Below are 19,352 nucleotides of genomic sequence, written 5' to 3'. Positions count from 1 at the left end.
AGAACTAATGGTCCAGGCAGTGTTTAAATGAATACAGTTTTTCATGTTATTATTTCTGGGGCTAAGCTAGCTGTGCGGGAGCCGGGTGGGAAGAAAAACAGGCCTGCTTGCCTCATCACTACAAATTGGCACCTCAATGTGATGGACTAAATCCACTTAAAAACCTGAGAGGGCTTGAAAAGGAAAGAGATTTTAATACAGATTTTTGCTGTTTACTGGCAGTATGCTGCAAAGAAATTTTCCTGACTCAGCAGCCTCAGCAGGAAAAAAGCTGTGCCCTTTTAAAATGCAGCTTCCTGGGCTGTGCCGCTGGTGCAAACTCCAGCTATGGAGCATTTGTGGGCTGGATGTTTGTATGCCCACTCGGGATCGGGAAGAAAGTACTCTGAGACCATGCCAATGGCGCAGGCGACTGGATCAGGTTTTCTAGGCATGCACAAGCGGGAGAGCATGGCGGATTTCTGCCGCTATACAGAGAGATGTTTCCAGGCTGTGCAGTGCTCTGCCTGGCAGAGTAGGCTGTAACTCAGATAAAAAGCTCATTCTCAGAGTTAAAGTGCTGAGTGTGGCTCCTATCTGGAGGTGAAAAAAAAAAAAAGCCGCACAGTTTTAAAATGCGGGCTTTCTGGGCCATGCTCCTACTGCGACCTCTGTCTCTTGCCGGAGACAGAGAATTTGGATGGGGTTGTGTGAGTAAAGTGTTACAGCTTGCTTGATGGCAATGTGGACTTGCTATGTGCGTGGAACTGTGTGCAGCTCAGGGGCACAAATGGCTCTGAGGCAGGAGCGGCTCCGGCTCACTCTGCCATGCTGGACTGTGCTGATCTCAGGCAGGAACTATCGTAATTATAATAACAGTACAGTTATGGTTTAGATTGGGCAGGAAACAGGCGGTATCATATTACCTCTACATGGCACAACTTAAGTTTTTAAGAAGTGCTTAACATTTTAAGAAATACTCCTGGATAATAATGAATTACAGATTCAATATAGGATAGATTCAGACATAAAAGACATCTAAATGGGTCACAGTGTTGGATGGGTGTACATAGGCTTGGGAGAGAGAAGAAAAAGAATATAAAGAATAAAGTTAATGCCTTAAAAAAGGATAAAGTCTTTAAAGAGACAGAGTACAGAGAATTATAGATTAAAAAAATGAAGAAAAATAAGCCACGTAAAAAATGCAAAATTCATAGACAGTTTGGATTCTGTATATTGTTTTTTCTTTGAATTTTTTGACTGTAAAGGAGCTAATTACAGAGAGACATTTCATTGTGTGGTCTGCTAAGCTAATACAACATGTGTATTATAAAGCTATCTTGACTTCAGAATTTGAATCTAAGGATATGATACTTTGGAAAAGAGATTCTTTTGTTTTCACAGAGGATGAGACTCTGTGGATTGCTTCTATCCTAATATGGTATGACAGACCATGACCTCCTGAAAGGTTGCTGTGAACACCCTCAAAAAATTTCTTCACTCAACTGGTGACTGAGATGTACCTAGCACACAGGTTATACCATGAAAGACCTAAATAACAGCGCCCCAATTCAGCAGGAAGAAGTTTGGAGAGACATAACTATGTCCATATTCCCAGATATTGTTTATAAATTTTCTTTTACATTTAAAGAGGGATATGATATAGATATGAATAATTTGAATTGGTATAGATTTTAAGGTCAATTTTGTTATATATATATAACATATTGTATATGTATTTCTGATCTTGATTAAGGTATTGGGATTGTGTAGTTCATTTTAAAAATGGAATGTATAATTAGGAAATATAGGTTGTTAATGAATAATCATCAATAATAGTCAAGCTTGTAGTCATGTTAGCTCGATTTTCTGGATATATAGAGATATATTTCAATTAGATAGGCATTCTTCATATTTTTCAAAGACTACAGAATATGGCATTTAATATTTTAATAACTTATGACTTCTCATGACAACAGAGACACTTCTGCTCCTGGCAGCACCAATCTACTTCAAGAGGAAGATGGGCATTGAAGAAGCTGCTTATGGAGTTGGTTAGAAATTTGGGCAAGAAACTTCTCTTGCCTGGACTGCTTAACTGGACACAAAGAACCTGCAGAGAGAGGACTGTTAAACTTGCCTAAAGGTGAGATGATCCTTCAGGGTTCCTGATTCATGAAAGTGTCTGTGAGACATTCTGCAGGACACAGCAGAAAGTGACTGAACTGTCTTTGAAATTTCCTGCTTCATAGAAATGTCTGCTGGATACTATGGGCCTGTAGGCTGAAGATGGATGCCCCAATGATACAGAAGAACTTTGGGTAACTGTACAGGCAGTGAGGTGTCTCTGTCATTTCTAGAGTTTTGGAAGTTGCTTATTTCTTGTTTACTTAGGTAATATTATATGCTTCTGAGTCTTTGATGGAGTTGAAGAATGGATAGATAGTTATAGTTTTCCTTAGTTATGATAAAAGATAAAATAGATATAAATATTGTAATTGTAATTCTTGCTTGATAACTGTTTTGTTATATGTAATTTTACTATGTTAAAGTGAAAGCCTTTCTTTTTTGTTTAAACAGAAAAAGGGGAAATGATGTGGGAGGGTCATCTTTCTATGTGTTATTTTCATTGGTTAATAAAGAAACTGCCTTGGCCTTTTGATAGGCCGGCCCTTAGGTGGGTGGAGTAGACAGAACAGAATTCTGGGAGAAAGAAGCAGAGTCAGACAGATGCCATGAAGCTCTGGCCTGAGATGGACATAGGCTAGAATCTTCCCAGTAAGCCACCACTTCATGGTGCTACACAGATTATTAAAAAAGCAGGCCTGCTTGCCTCATCACTACAACTAGTTGGTTTCTGAGTTCCAGGGATTCTCCTGTCGTTACCTTCCTAGGGTGGTAACTACAGGTGCTTACTGCTATGCTCAGCTGTTTATATGTGTGTTAGGATCTGAACACTGGTCCTTTTTTATGATTGTATTTCATCAAATAATTTTATAAATGTTATACTTATAAAATTTAAAAATAGTTAGACAAAATAATGCCTAAAAATATAAATTAAAAAAATCAAATTTTCAGGCATCCCATTTGATTAAAAACACTCTGGAGTTTCCAGGCATCCAGTGTAAGCATGTCTGGGTGGAGGAAGCTTATGGAGTGGGGCTATAAGCAGGTGAAACTGTGAGACACACCTGGTGGTAACTCATGGACAATAAATAAACAGTCTAGCAATGGGAATGAGTTGCCGAGTCACTGATGATCCAGTAGTGTTAAGTGTGCTTTTGTTTCTTCCTCCATCCTATGTATTCCTTGCAGTAATTGTTTAAAATCCTTCCTAATACACTTTCCCCATTTTACTATTTGAGATTTTTTTGTGCTTTATGTCTAAAAACCACTTATGAGTGAGTACATATGATATTTGTCTTTCTGGGTCTGGGTTACCTCACTCAATATGATGTCGTTATTTTTTTTTCTACTGTGAACACTGGTCCTTCTGCTTGAGAGGCAGACACTTTGCAGACTGAGCCATCTCTCCCACCCCCATGGCTTCTTTTTTCTTTTAAAGTAGCACATCCCTTTAGTCATATCTTCCCCAGACTTCTCCCACTTGTCTGTTGTGAATCAGACAGATATCATGAAATGTCAGCAATATTGCTGGGAAATGCAATTCTGCAGAGGTGGATTTGTAGGGCTACCTGTTTAGCATGGGATCTGTGTGTGTCAGGGGAAGGGAGCAGGGAATGCAGTGACACCATGTGGAAGAGGTGGCATTTCAGCTGATTTCTTTTCATTACTGAAATTTAAAACTTGGTGTTTATTTTGCTTGTATGCATGTCTATGTACACTTGTGTGCCAGAGAAGAGCACCAGATTTCCTGGAACTGGGGTTATAGATGTTTGTGAGCCACCTTGTAGGTGCCGGGAATCAAACCCAAACTTTACCTACAAAGGAGATTCCCATTACAGGGAATTGGTTCAACAATTTGGAACCAATGGGAGGATATCTGTGTTACTGGTGACGTTAAATGGTCTGTTGGGGCTGCAATGGGGGTGACCATGAAGTAGACTGGTGGGTGCTGAGGGCAGATAAGTAGTAAGCAGTTTTGTTTGAACTGTGAGTTCACTCTCTTCCCTGAAGGTGTACATAGGATATGGGCACGTTTTAATTTACGTATAGGGAAGTCCCTCTGGCCACATGCCAAGAGGGTATGGGCATTAGTGAGAACATGATGACTTCATTCACTTTTCTGCTGGTATGATCTGAGAGGCATTGGAAAGGGGCCTCTGTTCCTCAATGGCTGAAATCACACACACACACATACACACACACACTCACACACATACACACATTCACACACTCACGTGCCTGCACACATACACTTACACACACTCACACTCACACATGCACACACTCACACACATACACTCACACTCACATGCTCGTGTGCATGCACACATACACTCACACACACACTCACGCACACACACTCACGTGCGTGCACATATACACTCACACGCGCGCGCGCGCGCGCGCACACACACACACACACACACACACACACACACACACACCCTCCTTATACAGCTTTTACTCTTTTCTTGGAGAGGGTTCAGTGGAGATTTTGCTGCATATCTGCTTCCCCTTGACCCAGTTATTTGTCCTTATTTGGATGTTATCTAGGTGGATAGAAACAGCTGGGGTTCCATGGTAGTTCCTGCTCTCAGCTTCTTGTTTGTGCTGTAGTATAGCCCTTGGGTGGGCAGATATTATGGGCTTATCTAGTTACATGCTCTATCAATGGAGTGATTTCCCATTCCTTCCTACAGTGAAGCCATTGGGTGGGCAGGTGAATGGCCTTAATTAGTTACATGCTCTATTAACTAAGATATTTCTGATTTTTTTTCTGGGGGGGCGCTGGCTTCTGCTTATTCCAGGTGGGGTACCTCACCTTCTTTGATTTTAGGAGTGTCCTGGAACCATTTGAAAAAAAAAAGTGATGTTAGTGTTGGTTCGTCCGAACCAGTTCCTGTTATATCTGTCCGTAGATCCCAGAGGAGGTAAGAGAGGCCCAAGGCCTATTTCACAACATTTTAAAAGTCACCTTAGCCTCTCCCACTGAGCTAAAAGGGAGCAGGATGAAACTCAAGATGGTTCTTTGCAGAAATGGAGCCAGGGATGCCTGGAATGTACTGAGAAAACAGGATCCCTAAGGACCAACGCTGCTGTTCCCCAGGCTTATTCCACAGGGACTTCTCCTGTGTATGCCTGGAGCCTTTCAGATTTGCATCAGGTAACTGCAGGGAACACTTAGGTTCTTAGGACTCTAGTTCTTATTTAGATGTCGCTTAGGGTTCTTGTAGTATTTAGGGGTAAAAATAGTAAACCGTGATGTAGAACTTACAGCACCCCAGACGTTCATATCAATATGATGTTCGTTTTAGCCTATGTAGTTATGCTTGATTATAGGTACTATTATAGTCCCTGTTGCCTATCACCTATCTGTGTATCTGTATCTGTATTTATTATTGATCTGTTAATTATCTGTGTACCTATGTATCTACTATCTGTGATGATTAATATTGTCAACTTGACAAGATCTAACACTTGGGTTCTCAACCTTCCTAATGCTGCGACCCTCTAATACAGTTCCTTATGTTGTGGTGACCCCAACTATAAAATTTATTTCCATTGCTACTGTACAACTATAGTTTGACTACTGTTATGAATCATAATGTAAATACCCATGCTTTCTGATGATCTTAAGTGACCCTGTGAAAAGATTGTTCGACCTCCGAAAGGGGTCATGACCCACAGGTTGAGAACCACTGATCTATGAGCAAAGCCTCTGGGAATGTCTTGCGGGATGACCTAGATTAGAGTAATTGAGGTGGCAGGACTTGTCTTAATTGTGAGTGGCACCATTCAGTGGGCTGGGGTCCTGAACTTGAAGACAAGGAGAAAGGGAGCTGAGCACTAGCCTTTACCACCCCTGCTTCCTGCCTGTGGACTCAGTTCTCTGTCTCTCACACAAGCCACTGTGTTGTCTCTGTCATGATGGACTTCTCCTCACACTGTCAGGCAAAATAACCCTTCTTTCTGTAGGGAGCTTTGTTCAGAAAACTCATTTCAGCAATGAGAGAAGTGACGAGGTCTAGGTCTGTCTGTCTGTCTATCTATCTATCTATCTATCTATCTATCTATCTATCTATCATCTATCTATCTATCTATCTATCTATCTATCTATCTATCTATCTATCTATCTATCTATCTATTATCTATCTATCTATCATCTATCTATCTATCTATCATCTATCTATCTATCTATCATCTATCTATCTATCTATCTATAATCTATCTATCTATCTATCATCTATCTATCTATCTATCTATCTATCTATCTATCTATCTATCTATCAATCATCTATCTATCTATCATCTATCTATCTATCTATCTATCATCTATCTATCTATCTATCTATCTATCTATCATCTATCTATCTATCTATCATCTATCTATCTATCATCTATCTATCTATCTATCTATCTATCTATCTATCTATCTATCTATCTATCTATCTATCTATCTATCATCTATCTATCTATCATCCATCTATCTATCATCTATCTATCTATCTATCTATCTATCTATCTATCATCTATCTATCTATCTATCTATCTATCTATCTATCTATCTATCTATCATTATCATCTACCTCTCTATTATGTGCCGGCTAGTCTTATGCTAACTGGACACAAGCTAGAGCTCTTAGAGAGGAAAGAGCCTCAGTTGAGAAAATGGCTCCATGAGATCCAGCTGTTGTTATAGGGGGTGGGGCGCTTGTTTGTTCCCGGCTGCTCAGCCCCGAAATAATCACACAAAACCCATATTATTTGTAATACTGTTTGGCCAATAGCTTAAGCATATTTCTGGCTAACTCATATCTTAAATTAACCCTTCTCCATTATTCTGTGTATCACCATGAGGCTGTAGCTTACCGGGTAAAGCTACATGGCTTCTCTCTGACTCTGCCTTCTTTCTCCCAGCATTCAGTTTAGTTTTCCCCGCCTACCTCTATTCTGCTCTGTGCTGGCCCAAGACAGTTTCTTTATTCATTAACCAATAAAAGCAACATGTACACAGAAGGACTTCCTACATCAAGCTGTAAGGCGTTTTCTTAATTAGTGATTGATGGGAGAAGGTCCAGTCCATTGTGGGTGGTGCCATCCCTGGGCTGGCAGTCCTAGGTTCTATAAGAAAACAGGCTGAGCAAGCATTGGGGAGCAAGCCAGTAAGCAACACCCCTCCAGGGCCTCTGTGTTAGCTCCTGTCTTCAGAGTTTGAGTACCTGTCCTGGCTTCCTTCAGTGATGAACAGGGCTATGGAAATGTAAGCTGAATAAACCCTTCATTCTTAATTTGCTTTTCGGTCTTGGCATTTTGTTTCAGCAATAGAAATCTTAACTTCGACTTGTCTGTGTGTCTGTTTATCTGTCTATGGAAACATCAAGTCACACCGCTAGGAAGCAGCAGAGTGGTATTCACATGGCAGCAGACTGGTTACAGGGCCTTGCTCCTCATGGCTTTGAATGAGCTCCCTTCCTCTTCTGGCTCGGGATGCTTTTAACCTCTGAAGTTCTGGTCTTGTCATTCGATGAATAGGGATAAGAATAATAACCTTTGTCTTAGAGTTCTAATGCAGCATCTGCAAAGCAGTTCAGGCAGGGTTTGGCACAAGATAAGCAATGTATACGTAGGCCTTTAAGAAAAACTGTGACAGGCCCTGTTAGAAGGCTACTGGCACTAGTTTATTGAGGTAGCAGAATAGTTCTTTTGGTTGATCTCTGGTGCTTTGTCGGCATTTTGCAGCTTCTCATACAGTGTATGGTGATGAAAAGTCCTGTATATCGTTCCCATTCTCATTTAGGGGGATTAAGTCAGTTTGTTTAGGGACAAGAGCCTGGCATACGAGGACAGAGAAGTCATCAGCGGATGGGGCAGGATGATGTCTCCTTCTACTCACTTCCTTAGCATGGCTTCAGGGGCTCTGGTCTCTGTGTGTATGTATGTGTGCATGCCCATCCATTTCTGTGGGTGCACAGTTGTATGTGGGTGCATGTGTACATGTGTGGAGGTTAGCGATCACCCTTGAGTGTCATTCCTCAGGCACTTGATTTTTGACACAGGGTCTCTTACTGACCTGGAATTCACCAACTGTGTGGCTCACAAGCTACCTCCCAGAGATGGGATCACAAGCACATGCCACACCACCACCACCATGCCTGGCGTTTTCACCTAGGTTTGGTGAACTAGACTGAGATCCTAATGTTTATATGGTAAACATGTCACACTGAGTGAGGCATTCTTTAGCCCTTGGACTCAGCCATTTTGAACCTCAGTTTCCTTATCATCAGTGAGGGGTGAACCATGAATATGCCCGCCTCTCTGGTATGATCTGGGATTCAAATGGGTCATTAATTTATTCATGTATTTATTATTTCTTGTTGGGCATTAAGGATACAAAGATTAAGGAAGATGAGACCACCTTGCTTTTGTGGGATTTCCAGTGCAGGGTGGCACTGGAAACAGATTATTCTGTTAGAGAGAGTAAATTAAATACCCTGACCAGAAGGAGACAGAGGCTGGTGGTTGTAGGGGTGAAGCAGGCATAATTTGGGGAGTAGGGGAGGAACCTGAGATCAGGGAGAACAGGATGGAGCTGAGTCTTGGTGGGCAAGCTGATGTGGGATTCTTCTCTGTATGCTGTGAATACCATTGGTTAATAAAGGAACTGCTTTGGGCCTATAGCAGAGCTACAGGGGAACAGAGATAAGCAGGGAACACTAAACTGAATGCTGAGAGAAAGAAGGGCGGAGTCAGAGAGATGCCATGTAGCCCCGCCATAGACAGACGCCGGAACTTTAGCCGGTAAGCCACAGCCACATGACAATACACAGATTAATAGAAATGGGTTAAATTAATATGTAAGAGTTAGCCAATAAGAAGCTAGAGCTAATAGGCCAAGTAGTGATCACCGCTGCTGCCCCAGCTGAGGAGAAACTCTGAGCTCTCTTGCATCTACACTGCCTTCATCCTTCACGACGAGGTGACGATCATGGACGTAGGGGCTGGTGGGCCTGCTCCATCAGCTGGAGCCACACCAGCAGGCAGTCCTGCCCCCTCCTGCAACAGAACTCTGAGCAGCTAAAGCAAGTGTGGAGACCTGGAGTCCTTAGAAGCCAGGGACGTTTTGGTAAATTTCAAGCAATTCTTCATTAGTCCTAGGGTATGAGTTAGGTTGAGGCCCATGAGGATGATGGATAAGGAATGATAACAATGTCTATAGCATTATGTTGATCTTTTATTATGTAAGCACAGGGTGCTCTATGTCTATCACCTCTTTGTAACATGAGGGGGCCAGGCCTGCTTGTTTGGGTTACTGTCCCACCTGGTACCCCACAGCCGGCAAGCCCCAAAGAAATAACACAGAGGTCTCCATAAGTTATAAAGCTGATTGGCCTCTCACTGGCTAACTCTCACATCTTGATTAACCCATTTTTCTGATCTATGTTGGCCATGTGGCTCAGTACCCTTTTCAGTGGTTGCAGATCGCATCCTGCTGCTTCGGTGATCTGAACAGGAGTCGGGGTAATCAACTTTCTCCTTCCCAGAATTCTGCTTTTTTCATTACATCATTTCTACACCCTGTCTGGTTTTCCCACCTTTACTTCCTGCCTGGCCAATCAGCGTTTTATTTAAAACATGATTGACAGATTACAGACATCTCCCGCATCACCTCTTTTGTCTTCTTAGCTGTTCCATGTGAGATATAGTCGGTGTTCAGTACCTGTACTTTAATAATCAGGAACCTGAGGCCAAGACAGCTTAACCAGCTTTACCAATACCACTTACTGAGTGGGGAAGCTGCATTTTTCCTTTAAGCATTCTGTACCTAGTGTTTATCCTGAAGGCTGAAGAGCCTACTGTGTGTGGGTGTAACAAAATCCAATCCTGGTTTCAATTTGGGGGTAAGGAATGAAGACAGGCAGAAAGCAAGGGGCACGGTCAAAGTCTACTGTGGTCAGTCAGTAGAAAGACACAGGATATCTGAGGGAGGGCCAGAGAAAGGTGGAGATGCAAGAGAACATGGCTGTGCTTATCCTTGGCATTGGCTTGGTGTCATTGGTGTGGGTGGTGAGGAGAATTTCTGCATCTGGCAGACATGAGTTCGGAATGTCTAATTTGCGGTTCAGGTGCGGTGGAAGCAGAGAACGAATGGAAGACTGAAATGAATGGAAGACTGAAATGAATGGAAGACTGAAATGTGTTTAAGGCCCCAGGGGGTTATTCAGATAGAGAAGTCCAGTAGGGGCAGGTTAGAGGCCCAGAATATGTGTGTGTTATGTGAGAGGGAGTGGGAAGGCAAGAGAAGGGGGGAGAGGGAGGGAGAAAAAAGAGAAAAGAGAGGTGAGAGAGAAAAAGAGAGAGGAGAGAGAGAGAGAAAGAGAGAGAGAAAGAGAGAGAGAGAACCCAGAGGCTGCAAATCAGCTCTGTAACACTCTGTCTTTAAATGCAGGTTAGATAAAACTGGCCACAAAGAAGAAGAGGGGTACAGAATGGGGTCATGAGGAATGACTAGGGTGTAGAGAAGACCATGTGGTGGCCAAAAGTTGTTTCCAGGCCATGAATATCTTTGGTTTGGCTCATGATCCTAAAGCATGAGCAGCAATAGTCTCAAATGTTTAAAAAATTTGTAAAAATAAGATCTGTGTGTGTTCCTGACAAATTGGACCATGTGGCTTCCTGAGACCCATGGGTGAAAGACAGTAGTGAGCTAGAGTGAGCTCAGCCTGCTTCTCATGGTGGTGAGGGAGCCTCCTCTTCTTATATTGGGCACCCGCTTGGTTCCTGGAGGTATTTAATTTGTGGCCTTGGATTTAAAATTTGAGGAGAGGAAGTTGAATTTCCTAGGGACTTATAAATGTCATTAGAGAAGAGGGAGGGACAGTTAAGAATGGTGTTAGTGTTAGGGAATGGCAGGGCCTAGGGAGTTCCAGAGTGACAGACGCCACTATCCTGTCAACCATGCAGACTGGGAAGCAGCTTTGGGGTTTGGCTGCTTGGAGACGCCCTCAGCAAAAACACACGTGGAGTCGCAGGAGAAGAGTGAAGGTTGAGTATAGGAAATGGCTTCAGAAAGCTGTTGCAGAGCTACGGGCATGGCTTAGTTGGGAAGGTGTTCGCTGAGCAAGTATGCAAATGGAGGCTCAAACTCAGAATCCTAGATAAAAAAGACGAGCACAGCGATGGGCACAGTGGCACACACACATAATCCCAGCTCTGGAGGTGGAGATAGTCAGATTCTGGGGCTCACTCACCAACAGGCCTAGCTGAATTGTTGAGTTCCTTGTTTAATAAGAGATCCTGTCACAAAACACAGGATGGACAGTCACTGAAAAAGATACCCAAAGTTGGCCTCTGACTACATAGACACACACATGTAGATACACAGCTACACAGGTGTATTGCTGTGAGGTTTCAGTGTGTGTTTGTGTGTGTGTGTGTGTGTTTCATATCTGAAGGACTTGAGAATATCTTCATCAGCAGGTCTGTGACTGATGTCATCTAGTACCTTATACTTTATTTGACCTTGAGTAAAAATTTTTGGGGGTGTGATAGTCCAGAGGACTGAACCTAGGTCCTTGTGAATGCTTGGCCAGTACTCCATCACTGAGTCATACCCGAAGCCCTTGGCTATGTTTTCTAAGAAAATCTGAGGTGTCCAGTCCTAGTGAGGGTTAGTGGAGAATTCCAAAAGAAGTGTTTTTTTTTCTTTTTCTTTTTTGTTATTAAAACAATTTTGCTCTTAAAACAACACCATTCTGGAGACAGATGGGACGAGGTGTTGCTAGCTTAGATCTTCCCGTGGCATCTCTAGTTCACTGTGGTGTACCTGATTATCTGTGCTTTATATGAACCCGTGACCATGTGGTGGTTTATTACCAGCGCCGCGAATCTAAACACTGCTTATTTTCATTCATGATGTGCCTGGTAGATTCTGTGTGATGATTTTGTCAACCAGTTTCAATACAAAATGCCAAGTGTGTTTTTATTAGCTTTATTCCCTATTACTGATTTTTTTACTTGCTTTTATTTGTTTGACAACACACTTGATTCAATGATGCATGTGTATGTGTGTGTGTGTTTGTGTGTGTATATGTGTGTGTGTGTATGTGCGTTTGTGTGTATGCATGTATATGTGTGTGATGGAGGCGGGTCTTCTATCAATCTGTTGATTTCATTGGTTAATTAATAAGGAAAACTGCTTGGCCTAATAGGTTAGAACATAGGTGGGTGGAGTAGACAGAACAGGAAGAAGGAAGTGAGGTAGATGGCTCAGTCAGATGCCACACCTCTCCTAAGTTAGGCAGACTGCCGTGCCTCTCCTAGGAAGAGAGATGAGATGAAGCTAGCCACCAGGTCAGATATGCTGAATCTTTCCCGGTAAGACACCATTTGTGGTGTTACACAGATTATTAGATATGGGTTAGTCAAGATGTGAGTAAGAGGCAGAAAATAATGGGCCAGGCAGTATTTAAATGAATACAGTTTGTGTGTTGTTATTTCACGTGTAAAGCTAAGCATGCGGGAGCAGGGCGGTGGGAATCCGGCCCACAACTCCACACTACATGTGTGTGCATTACAGTTGACTTGTCTCTGATGAAGGGAAAATGTGTTTCCCATCTGCAGTACCCGATAAATAAGCTATTTTTCTATATGAAGTTGTGACCATAATTTCAAAAACACATTGGTGGTGTGTTTTTTTTCTTCTTTTCTCTCATTTAACTTAAGGGGCAAGAGAACTTTAAAACTTAACAGCGAATGGCAGTAGCTTATGACCAAGCTGTGTGAAAAGTGCCAGTTCACCAAAATTTTTTTGTCAATTGATTCAGCAAATAATTTTTAAGAACCTATTCTGTTTCAGATGGGGGTGCAGGCACCTGCTATATTGTGATGTCTACAGGAGACTAAGAATTCTAATGAACAAGATAAACAAGTAGAAAGCATGTGTTTCTCAGTGTACATATGTAGACTGTAATTTTTGTTTCGTTGTATTTTTAGTTATTTTGTGTATGTGTATGTGTGTGTGTATGTGTGGTGTGTATGCGTGCGTTTGACACACACCCATACATGAGTGCCATGGCTTGCATATGGAGATCAGAGGACTTGTGGGAATTTTTTTCCACAACATGGGTTCTAGGAATTGAATTCAGGGTTTTAGGTTTGGCTTCAGGTCTTTTACTTATTGAGCTACCTAGCCAGCCCGATTTCTAAGTATATTCTAAGGACTGACAAATATCAATGAGTAAAATAAGTCAAGGAGGGCCATCAGAGAAGCGACGAACCATTCTTTGGAACAGTGTTTTAAAATGCAAAACAAGATGCAAAACAGAAAAGCCACAGGATATAAAGGACTCCCAACCTATTGAAATGCATTCATCAAAATACTTAAACCAATTTATGATTGAGCAATATTTGTTCTTCTTTATGAAGTCATGATAGAAGACTTAGGAGTAGGTATGTGATTGCTGTGAATTCGGAATAACTATGAGCCCGAGTAATGTTTCGTGGAGCCTGCAGAAACCCTTATGAGCTGGGGTTTATCTAGAATGTCATTTGTTGCAGGCGCCATATTGTTAATACTACCACAAGCCTGTTTTACTGGAATCACTCATTTTCGGTTAGAGTTAGTAAAAATTAAGGTATACCTCGTCTAAGGTCCCTGTGCTGCCTTTTGTGGACAGAGGAGGCTATGAAAAGAGGGTTGAATTATTGAAACTAGTTCATGGTTTTGTTCCTGTGTGCGTTTTTGATGGCTCTCCTGGAATTAATCATTGACCGTCTCAGATCCCAGGAATTCCTGAGGACTGAGGTGCCCAAGGGCACTTTCTATTCTAGATATCCAAGGAATAGCACTTATGCCTGGAGAACTTTGTGGTGTGTGTGTGTGTGTGTGTGTGTGTGTGTGTGTGTGTGTGCCATTTCTGACATTTTTCTTATGGATAGGCATTTCTGGAGGTCTGCAGTATGGACTTCTTGTTTCAGGGGAGTCTGTATGGCTTCAAGTAAGCCAGTTTCCTCTCCCTGGGACATCCCTCATCCTAACTCAGGAAAGTGGTGATCCACACAGGTGGAGTTCTTCTACATTTTAAGAAGAGAAACTGTGTCAGGGTCTTGAGTTCATGGCTCCATTGCAGCTGAATTCCATGCTTACCCGCGCTTCATACCTATCCGAGGCTTTCCTCTTCCTTGATTTGGCAGGAGCTTCCTCTCCCATGTAGAAGGAGCAGCAGGCTGCGTTCCTGCCCAGCTCCCACATGGCTAGCTTTACACCCGAAATAACTACACACAAATTGTATTCATTTAAACACTGCTTGGCCCATTAGCTCTAGCCTCTTACTGGCTAACTCTCATATCTTGCTTAACCCATTTCTATTAATGTGTGTAGCACCACGAGGTGGTGGCTTACCAGAAGAGATCTTAACCTGCGTCTGTCTCAGAGAGGAGAGGCATGGCGACTGCCTGAGGCATCTGCCTCACTGCCTTTTTCCCAGCATTCTGTTCTGTCTTCCCCGCCTACCTATGTTCTGACTTATCAGGCCAAGCAGTTTTCTATATTAATTAATCAATGAAAGCAACAGATAGATAGAAAACCCTCCCACATTACTCCCATTTGGACCTGCCTTTCATCCCGTGTCTTTTGATCACACCTGCTGTGCCCAGAGAGGTTTGACTCCAATGTTCCCACCCTCCTCTAGCAGGGATGATCCCCCCTTCTGAACTTACAGGCCTCTGCCTTCTTCGGCAGTTCCTTATTCACCTGTTTGCTTTGTGATTGACTCCTGTAAGCTCTGAGGGTGAGCTCCACATTTCGTCCTCTGTCTCTCCAGGCAGCCCATGGGGTAAAGCAGCTTTCAATGAATTAAAGCAGCTGGCGATTCTACTCAGGACACAGGGACACCCTGGTGGAGAAGTCTACCACTGGCACGTCTGTAAGTTTCCCTCATGCCTTAAATCCCCTCAGGTCTATGTCTCTCTCCCTTCCAGTTCAACTCCCGGCCCAGGCTGCTTGTGCCCTTTTAAATTTCCATGTTGATGTAACCATTTTCCAAGTATTTTATAAGCCTTAACACTCTTCAAGACATTGGCACAATATTGACAAATGCAGAGTCAAAGGCAATAATCATGCCAAATTCTATGATCCAGGAAAAATGCACACATCGTTTTGGTGTGTGTTATCACAGATTTTTTTTTATGTCATTCTATCATCAACTCAGGCATCGTTTCCAAAGCAGGACCACACCATACAGTGTATCCCAGTAGTCTTTTCTGACGGGGCCAGTTGTAGTAGTGGTCAGGAGAATGACTTTGGAACATGGCTTGAGCTCAGGTCGTGGAGCCGTGGTGCAGTAGTTGTTGCTGCCTCTTGGGTGGGTTTGCAGCCCAGCTGGTAGGGGGAGTGACTTTGCTGCCAGCACAGACTCTGGGTTTATGATGAGCTGGGGTGGTGGTGGTGTGTGCCTGAAGTATCAGCACCCTAGTGCAGGCCAGGAGGATCAGAAGCTGGAAGCTGGACAGTGAGTTTGATGTCAGCCTTGGCCTTCATGACACCTCCCCCCCCCCTTTTTTAAAAGTAGTCACTGACTCAGGAGAGTTAGGAACTTCCTTGTTCACTGCTTTCCCCACCTGTAAAATGAATGCAAAAGCCCCATTTACTCGCAGGCCGTGTGTCTTTGTGCCTGCAAAGCCAGTATTTGGGAGGTGGAGTAGGAACATTACAAGGACAAGGCCAGATTGGAATTCAGAGTGGCCTAAAGATCAGCCAGGGTTAGATACTTTGATCCTGTCTTTGGAAACAAAGGAACTAAAACTTAAAATCAAGACAGGAGAGCGATGGAGAGTAAGTGAGCCCAGAATGGAAGCCCACAGAGCAGGGCCCACTGACCCCAGAGGTTACTACTACCCTTCTCTCAGCAAGTTTGACTAGCACAGAGGGCTCTTCTCCATGGCTGTCTCCAGGCTATAGGGTCTGCCTATTGATGGACACCTAGGTGGCTCTTGGCATAAGCTTATGAATAATAAATGATGCACATCTTCCTACACGCATCTTTAACACTTTGATAATTTATTTGCACAGGATGCTATTGCAAATGTGAGCGGTGGGACTCTGGCTACACTGCCCCTAGGCAAAGCCTCCTTACAGTAAACACGCACTGCTATTACCGTTGTGTTAAACTGTTCCCCTGCACCCTGCAGAACTGTTGCCTTTTCCTTCCTCTGTTCTTAAGTGATTCAGCACCGTGGTTTGTCATTCATGGCCCAGAAAGGGAGAGAGGCCAGGCTAAGATTAAGATGTGCAAGATCTCAGGCCTCCAATCGGATGTTTTACCTTCCTGCCTGCAGTGGGAACCTCTTTCTTCAGCCACCCTGGGCAAGGTTGATTACATGAAGCCAAAAGAGCTCCTTCCTGAGGCCAGTGGGAGGGTGGCAGCCACATAGAGCACTCAGAGTGACTTAAAAGCCCTGTTAATACCCAGGGATGACTGACTGGGGTCAGTGTCTGTGTGATGATCTATCTATGTGGGCACACCTCCCCAAGCAGCTTCTGGCCTGGTGGTCTCTGCTTTTCTGTCCCAGGTTGTCTTGGGGAGGTGACTCAGCTGTGTGCCTGCTGCTCTTCTGTCCCACAGGGGAGGTTGTCTGGAAACAGAACCCGAGGAGAGAAGGCGGTGTTTAGTTACGCATGCTCCAGGCCTTAGGGACTGCTGGAGATGCTTTCGCCTTCACTCATTCCACATCCTCAAGAGAGAAAAAGAACTTAGATTGATCTCTCAAGCAGAATTTAGAGACTTCGCTTTAGGAAGCATTCAATAGGCTACTCACTGAAAACCAGAACGTCTATGAATTTATTTTTAATCCTTAAATATATTAGACCCTGAGAAGCTTTCATTTTCCTTCTGGGGCCGATCAGAGTTTTTTTTTTTTTTTTATTATGTTTTAAAGAGTTTTTCTTATTAAAGTACTTGTTGAGATTTGATGAGTTGGAGGAAGATCGTAGTTCAGGGATATTAGTGGTGATCCACTGTCAGCATGGACTGGAAGGTGTGTTCTTCTGATGGCTTTGGATTAGAGGATTTAAATAGCAGTACAATTCTCCCAGCCCAGTAAATCCAATTATGGAAGCCTGATTGTGATATTTTAATATTATTGGAGCAAAACACTGGATGAAAATTCTCATTAGTTAAGCAAGACACAGGCAGGATGGAATTTCATCTTCCATTATTATTCCTATAATTTTATTACCCTCAGGTTTTAGGAAAAATTGGTATGTGATTGATGAGTAGTGACAAGAGCACAAAACTGACATGCGTTTGAACTTTTTTACCCTCCAAGATATTCACTGAGTTTCTACAAGGTGAGAGCTTTGTCCAGGAGTGGGTGTATTCAGTAGGAGCAGTGTTATTGCAGAAAGCAGGCTGTATACTTGAAGCCATATTAGTATATAGGCATGGGATGTCATCCAAGGAAACTCAAGGCAGGTTTTCATTGACAGAAACCTTTATCCTTATACTCAAGTTACATATACTTAGAGAGTTAACGGAAGGTTAGATTTGCTTTGTGCACATGCGTGTGCATTTTTGTGTTTGTGTATGTGTACACATGTGTGCATACATGTTTGAGTGTGTTTATGTGTGTGCATTTGTGTGTATGCGTGTACACATGTGTGCATACATGTTTGAGTGTGTGGGTACATGAACACTTGTATGATTATGTGATAGAGGGAAGAAGTCAATGTTAGATGCTATCCTTAACAACTTACCACCTCATTATTTCTTTTAAATGTAATTTTTCCCAATTGATTCTTTGGAAATTTCACATCATGCACCCCAGTCCTTCCATATCTGCTCCTTATCCCACAGTGTCCCCCTAAAAGAAAATTAAAATAACTACTTAAAAACAAAACAAGCAAGCAAACAAACAAACAAAACCACACTTTGCTCCTCCATCTTTGCTGCCTCTTCCGCACCTCTTCACTGTCCCCGTGTCATTGGAAGCTGCAGTGTGTCACACAGGACACCCCTCCACACTCAGCTTTACTCGCAGATGTTCACTGTGTAATGTATGGTTGGCCAGGTTCAAGGCCTTTGGCTTCTGGTACACCATCAGTGCTGGACGTCCCCTGAAACTCCTCTCGGATATCCTGCTGTTTCCCTGAGTCATGGAGATCCTGTGACTGTAGTTCCACAGGGCCAGTCCCTTCATGTGCTCCCACAGGCCATAGCCATAGATGGGGTAGATGTTGGGCTGCGCCAACTCAAAGCCCCGGATGTGGGTCTGGGTGTAGCTGATTTGGTCATTCTGGGCCACTGGGACTGCCTTCCCACTCAGGCGAGAGGCAGAGCCAGCTCTTCTACACCCAAGCCATCAAGGCTAGTTCTCCCATTCTTGTGGTGAGGGGTGGGGACAACTTTTCAGCTGCAGTGGCCAGGGTCAGCTTTTCCAGGGCCATTGAAGGGCAATGCTGGCTCAGTACAGCCCTTGAATTTCAACATGCATGGTTCCTATGATCTCCTGTGGTAACATGGGCTACAGACATCAATACAGACCTCAGCTGGGGCAGGCCCACAGGCCTACATATGGCCCTTGGCTGCACCTCAGGCCAGGATGTCACCATGGCCCTGGTGGTAGTGCTGGCCACCCAGATCACTATGGCCCCAGCAGCAGAATGATTCTAGGACACCAAAATGACCTCGGGTGGCTAATCAGACCCTGGTATCTACATGACTGTCCGTGGTAATGGGAACCAGGGACATCAACTCAGACCCTGGCTCGTGTCACCAGCTGATTTTCTTAGATTGGGTCTCTCACTGAACCTGGGGCTCAGCTACTTGGCCAGGCTGACTGGCCAGTGACCTCCAGGAACCTGCCTGTCTCTGCCTCCCCATGGCTGCGTTTACAGGTATATGTCATTCATGACTGGCTTTTCTCTGTGTGTTTGGGAGCCAAACGCAGGCGCTCATGCTTGTGTGGCAAGAACCTTACCTACTAAACCATCTTCCCCGCCCTTAAAGATACTCTTATCTTTCCTTATTTTTAAAGTTTCTGTTGACTGACATCACGGCATGAAACGACATGACTGACTCTAAAGGAATACGTTTTGGAGGACAGTCCCTGGGTCCTATCCTTAGGGAAGGTTACTGCATGCCCAGTTGCAAACAGGGGTCTGAACCTTTACTTCATTTCTAGAGTTCTGGTCTCAACTGGAGATAATTTTGATTTCTAAGCAGAGTACTTGACAGGGACTGGAGACATTT

General features: G+C 43.4%; 1 protein-coding gene across 3 annotated transcripts in view; it reads left to right on the top strand.

Annotated features, from left to right (window-relative positions):
- The window catches only part of Kcns3 (potassium voltage-gated channel modifier subfamily S member 3), a 50,129-nt gene that overhangs the window by 11,007 nt on the left and 19,770 nt on the right, over positions 1-19,352 (top strand). The window contains exon 2 of one of the 3 annotated variants that reach the window (XM_038319633.1): positions 14,928-15,029. The exons of 1 other annotated variant lie outside the window; for it this stretch is intronic. The gene's annotated coding sequence lies outside the window, so the exon portion shown is untranslated. Of the gene's footprint in view, positions 1-2,099; positions 2,126-14,927; positions 15,030-19,352 lie in introns of those variants that run through there. One more of the 3 variants, XM_038319634.1, reaches the window with a different exon arrangement.

Source organism: Arvicola amphibius, chromosome 2, assembly GCF_903992535.2.
Source record: "Arvicola amphibius chromosome 2, mArvAmp1.2, whole genome shotgun sequence".
NCBI lineage: Eukaryota > Metazoa > Chordata > Mammalia > Rodentia > Cricetidae > Arvicola > Arvicola amphibius.
Note: the sequence above shows the minus strand (reverse complement) of the source record. Positions and strands in the feature narration are given on the sequence as shown.